The sequence below is a fragment of the Carassius auratus genome, chromosome 31, assembly GCF_003368295.1.
Source record: "Carassius auratus strain Wakin chromosome 31, ASM336829v1, whole genome shotgun sequence".
In the NCBI taxonomy this organism is placed as follows: domain Eukaryota; kingdom Metazoa; phylum Chordata; class Actinopteri; order Cypriniformes; family Cyprinidae; genus Carassius; species Carassius auratus.
Window position 1 is genome coordinate 25,993,742 of NC_039273.1, and position 6,000 is coordinate 25,999,741.

The window sequence follows — 6,000 nt, forward strand, 5'->3', positions numbered from 1 at the left end:
TCTAGTCTGGATTATCCTGAAGTGACCTGAAACTTCTCATATATGAATGCATTTACGTAATAGCTTAAACTACGCATCTCTTTTTTGCTGAAGGCGATTATTAGAGTGATGGACATTGGGCTACTGTTCAGATTATATACACTACCGCTAATGATAAAGAAATACAGTGAATAATTCATATGTTTATTTAGCGATTCATTAAACGGATCAAAAGTGACAGTAAAGACATTTATAGTGGAAGATTTCTGTTTTACAAAAATTCTACTCTATTCATCAAAGGAAATAATTATCAACGTTTCCACAAAAATATTCGTCAGCACAATTGTTTTCAACATTGCTAATAATCAGAAAAGCATTATTTCTGATGTATCATGTGACTAAAGACTGGAGTATGAAGCCGAAATTCAGCGTTTCATTATAGGAATACATTATATTTTAACAATATATTCATGTAGAAAATTAAATTTTGAATTTGTAATAATATTTCTCAATTTATTTTATTTTTTTTACTGTATTTTGATCAAATAAATGCAGCCTTGGAAAGCAGAAAAGCTGAAACTATGGAACATAATAGCATGAGGTGAGTGGTGATCTGTTGCTCTACGTCCAATAATCTATCTTTTGCTCACACTTAAACATGCACGCACGCACACACACGCACACACACACACACACACACACGCATGCACATGCACGCACACGCATGCACGCACACACACACACACACACGCGCACGCACACGCACACACACACCAAACATATTTCCCTTGATAATCACTGCAGTCAGTGTAAATGGTGTTGTATCTGCAGGCATTGAGAGTTGAGCTGCATCTCTCTCTCTTTCTCTCTGAGGAAGAGTGTAAGTCAGTAATCAGTGCAAACACTACCACACCAATTAATGCATTCAAAGACAAAACAATTTCAAACAGATTCAAACACAATTAATTTAGTCCCACATAGCTACCTCTAAAACAAAAACAGTCCATTCAAACATTTATTTTTTGTGCTTTTGTTTCTGTTTATTATGCAGATCTCTATTTACAGTATTAAAAAAATTAAAAACGTTGCTATGCACCATGAATATTATCATCTCTTATGACAAATTGCTTGTGATGTTCTTCATTTGTAAAGTGCTTTGCATAAAAGCATCTGCTAAATGAATAAATGCAAATGACAATTCTTAAAGGGATAGTTTACTCAAAAAACTTTACCCAATAAACTTCTCTCATCATTTTCTCACCCTCATGTCACCCCAGATTACTTTCTTTCTTCAGATGAACACAAATGAAGAGTTTTTGAAAAAAGAAGAAAAATCAGTCCAAATGAGGGAAGTGAACTGAAGTGAGTTACTCCTTTAACTGTTGTAAAATCTCTTGAATACACAACTTATTGCTTTAATAAAATACAGCAACAGAAAAGTGATAAAAGACAAGTGTTCAGTAAACAAATGCATTAAATAAATATGTATATATTTTTAGAACAAACAACTTTATTAACCTAACTGAAGAATATTTACAGTTTCTAAACCACTTCAAGACTTTAATGCATGGTGCATTTATCACAAGTTCTAAGCACAGATCATCTAATTAAGTAATTCTCAGAACTGTAGATGTTTATTCACAATCAAAAATGCTTTGTGTTATTTGTACCCAAACTCTTTTAAATGTATTTTTAGCTCATCAAAGAGGGATGAGGGGTGATGTCAAAACCACATGAAGAGCTTACGTGACGAGGCATCTGATCGGCAGATGGTTGTGAGACACATGAGAACATCCATAGATGGGAACAGCTGCCATCCGCCAAATTCAGCCCAAATCCGTTTAGAGACAACAGCTCAAATGATCTCAAATAAACTATTTTACAGTAGGTTCATGTTTTTAGGATGAAAGATGAAGATAACATGGCCTAACTCCATATAGATTACACTCAGATTACTCAGACAGGAGAGAGAGAGAGAGAGAGAGAGAGAGAGAGAGAGAGAGAGAGAGAGAGAGAGAGAGAGAGATATCAGGCAATGAGCACGTGCATTTTAGAGGTTGCATTAAAACAATATTTTTGGAGCATCACTTTCAAAATGCAACCATAATTGCAGCCATGAGATTAATAAACACAAAATACGGCTGGATAAAATGACTCGAGTGGAATAGTATTGTAATATTCTAGAACCTTTCGAAAATAAAATAAAAAAAGCTTCATGCAGAATGTATAATTTATCCCTTCAGATTACTGAAAATGTGATTCACTTTTCCTTGTTCGCAAGACAAGAAATTATTCCTTTGCCCTCCATTCTATCTGAAAGTCTCTCTCAGTATTTATCATATCCACTGTATTGTTTCTCCATGAGCTGTCAGATCGTTCGAGGTAAACCAGCTCTAAGCATTGTTTAATATTTCACAGATTTTAGTAAAAATGGGAAACATTCACATCTGGTGCTGTCAATGAGGTACATTAAACAAAAACATTATCCTAGCTGTCTAAATCATGACATGCTGTAAAACTGCTTTAATAAAAGCTAAATACACTGACTTCTATTCTCAGCCACAGACTGCATATATTTAAAGTGTTTATATGATCATTGTGGAGTTTTATTAATATGAGATAAAGCTCTGCTTAAATTCCAATATAAAATCTATAGTTGGACACGGTTCGCATCAGTCAAGCGTTCTCATCCATTGAAGTAAGCGTTTTTCCAGACTTGTTAGGGCAGTTTTGTAAACTCTCACCAATTCATAATGGGTCATTAATCAAGAGTTTCTAGATCCAACGCTATTTTGTTCTAATTGTGTCCAATTTACTCTTGGAGCCACAATGAAATCCCTATAGCTCAGAAATTAAACCACATTGGGCCATGAAAATTAAGATAACAAAATAAATCTTTGCTAAGAACCAGAATCTAATAGGATATTAAAATATTTTTAAATACTTCTTAAAGTTACAGCCATGCAAACTTTCTGAAAAGTGCTATTTTCCAATTTTTGAACGGTCCCCATTGGCATATAAAGCAATAAGCACAGCTAAAGTCAACTGATTTTACTAACGGATCTTCCAATCTCTGTGTAAAAAATAACATGATGCTGCCATCTTTCGAATTTCATTTTACCCCCCTGTAATTTGGCTCCGAGTCGCAGGTGAAAATTGTCATTTTGACCTCCATGACAAAATAGTGGATCACATTTTATTTTATTTTTTTTATTAAAAAAAAAAAAGTTTTAGACAGGGAAAATTCTGAAATTTGTCACAGAATGTCCCGAATGCGATTGCCACCTAAAAGACCACTTAAAAGCTCATGATGTAATTTTGTGCAATGACATCAAATTCATAACTTCCCATTTTAATTGGTCCAAATAAACAATTTTAACATGTAAACTATGCCTAAAACTTTTCTTCTGCTGAATTCAGGAGATGCGCATCTGGTTGAACATTGGTGCTTTATTATATTGCTGATGCAGCTGTTTTATGAAGGCAATTAGTCATTTGAAGCTTTGATTTTAATCGTGCTTAAGAACATGCTTTACCCCAAAATCAGCGTGAGCCACATTCTCTCACAGCTTATTGCTCTTATTTAAGATATATATTTTCATTCCTTTACTTTTAAGGATGTAATAAAAGCAAGGGTTTGACAGATTTAACACCTGTTTTCACACAAATTGCTATTGCACATAAAAGAGCACTTTCGACTTCACAGTTTAATATTGCACAGTGACATCACAATCATAACTTTGCATGGCTTATTTCTTGCCAGCTGCTTATAAGACCGACCAAACCATCCATCTCATCTTGTTTCACAGTTTGACTTGCTCTCTCCACACCTCTTCAGGAGCTTTCAGAGGTCTCTGTGCTTTCTCATTAATTATCACCTCCAAACATGCTCTTTTGCAACTTCAAAACATCCATCCTCAAAGCCACAATTCACACGCATGCCAGAGCAAGAGACAAAAAAACACAAAGAAAATGTTTTTTTAAGAAAGAGCTTCCAGTTATATGAGATGATTTCAGGAACATAATGGAGACATTATTGGTTTGAGTTTTCTTGAATGATCGTTAAATGACTTCCTGTCTTTAGATTAGCACAGTCCAGACACTAAACTACTTCTGTCAGCAGATGAGTGTGAGTGCACACGGAGAAGATAATTAAATATGAGTGAAATGGTTTGGTACTTACAGCATATAGGATGCTTGGATTTGATTCACAGAGAAAGGTGTGTGCGTGTGTGTGTGTGTGTGTGTGTGCGTGTGTGTGTGTCTGGGAGCTGACTCTAATTACAGCGATGGAGTTGGAAATAAAGACGGAGGAAACTGTCTCACCTCTCTTCACTGGCAGCAGAAACAGAGATCAGGGAAACGTGTGTCAGCTCAGTTCTCTCTGCTTTCTTTCTTATCAAGCTCTCGTGTCATATGCATTATGCACACTTTGTTATTGTAGCATATTTTAGCTGTGCAAGTTTCTCAATCACTAGATGCACTGAATGGACTGCAAAAATGAAGACTGTTTCCAAACACCAAGGCTGCATGTATTTAATCAAAAATACAGTCAAAACAGTAATTTTGTGAAGCATTATTATAATTAATAATAAGTTTTCTGTGAATATCTGTTAAAATGTAATTGATTCTTGTGATAAAAAGCTGTATTTTCAGCATCACTCCTCCAGTCTTCAGTGTCACATGATCTTCAGAAATCATGAAAATATGATGATTTACTGCTCAAGAAACATAAAAACAAAAAAAAAAAAATTCAGTCACTTTTGACCAATTTAATGCATCTTTGTTGAATAAAAATATCAATCCATTCCAAAAAAAGAAAAAAGAAAAAAAGAAGTACTGACCCTAAACATTTGAACAGTAGTGTATAAATTAAATATATTGCAAATACATCATTTAAAACAGATATTTTAACAGTGGCAAACATTTTTGAAGCTTATAAAGACATTAGATCAAGGAAGAAAGTACTTTGACGAACAGACACATTCAACATTCTTCTGAATCAGTATAATCTCACTAGCTCATAGACTTTGTCAGGTGCTCAGCGCTCTTGTGTGTGTTCACTGTTCATCCAGCGCTGGCTGTTTCTGTGCTGGATTCTGTGATGTTGTTTTGAACCTCCAGAACTGCTGTTTAAAACCCACATCAGCTACACAGAGAGAGAGTTTGCTCAGCCCAAGGCAAACAGCACACACTCAACACACGCTTTACACAAAGAAATCACACTTTGGCATTCATCCTAAATGGCCACATGTCATTTTTCCATCCCACACATCCGACTTTAGTCACCCTCAGTCTGTCTGTATCTGGAACACATGAGGTACAAGAACACAAGCGCTGGACTCTCTTGTCTGCTTACAGTAAATCCTGTAAATGGCACGAGCGTCTGTTTCCTCTCTGTCTCTACACATTTAACAGAACGAGAGGGTCGGCTTGCACCGTTGTCCACCGCAGGATTAACTGGGGAATTTTAAAAAGCAGATTATGGGAGGATTTTGGAGCAGATGAGACCTGTTCGGTTCTCCTCATGTCCCATTAACTAATTGTTATGTCTTACCTCGCATGCTCCTCTGATCACACCGACACCTGGTGCATGATGGGAAACAGGAAGGAAAGAAAGTGGAAAAAACACCCAGTGGAAAAAACAACCGCAGAAAGCATAAAGATGTGCATTTTCAGAAGAAAATACTAGTGCTTGGAGGCAGAGTAAAAAAAAAATATTAAGTTAAAGTCTGTGCAAGTGAAATGCTGCATTACAGAAGCGTTTCATGTAGACGTAACATTCGGCTGTGCACAAGAACAACATGCATCATAAAGGTCAAACCAGTAGATGCTAAAAAATACTAAATAACACAAATTCTAATGGAAAATTTGACTGCGGTTTTATAATAGGGCTAACATTGCCAGCTCGGTTTAGGATCATTCCTCATTTGACTCTGAAAAACATTATCCAGCTGGCTATGTTCCATGTTTAACCAGCTCTATTTGTATCCACATGTTTACCCTTTTCCTCATCTATTT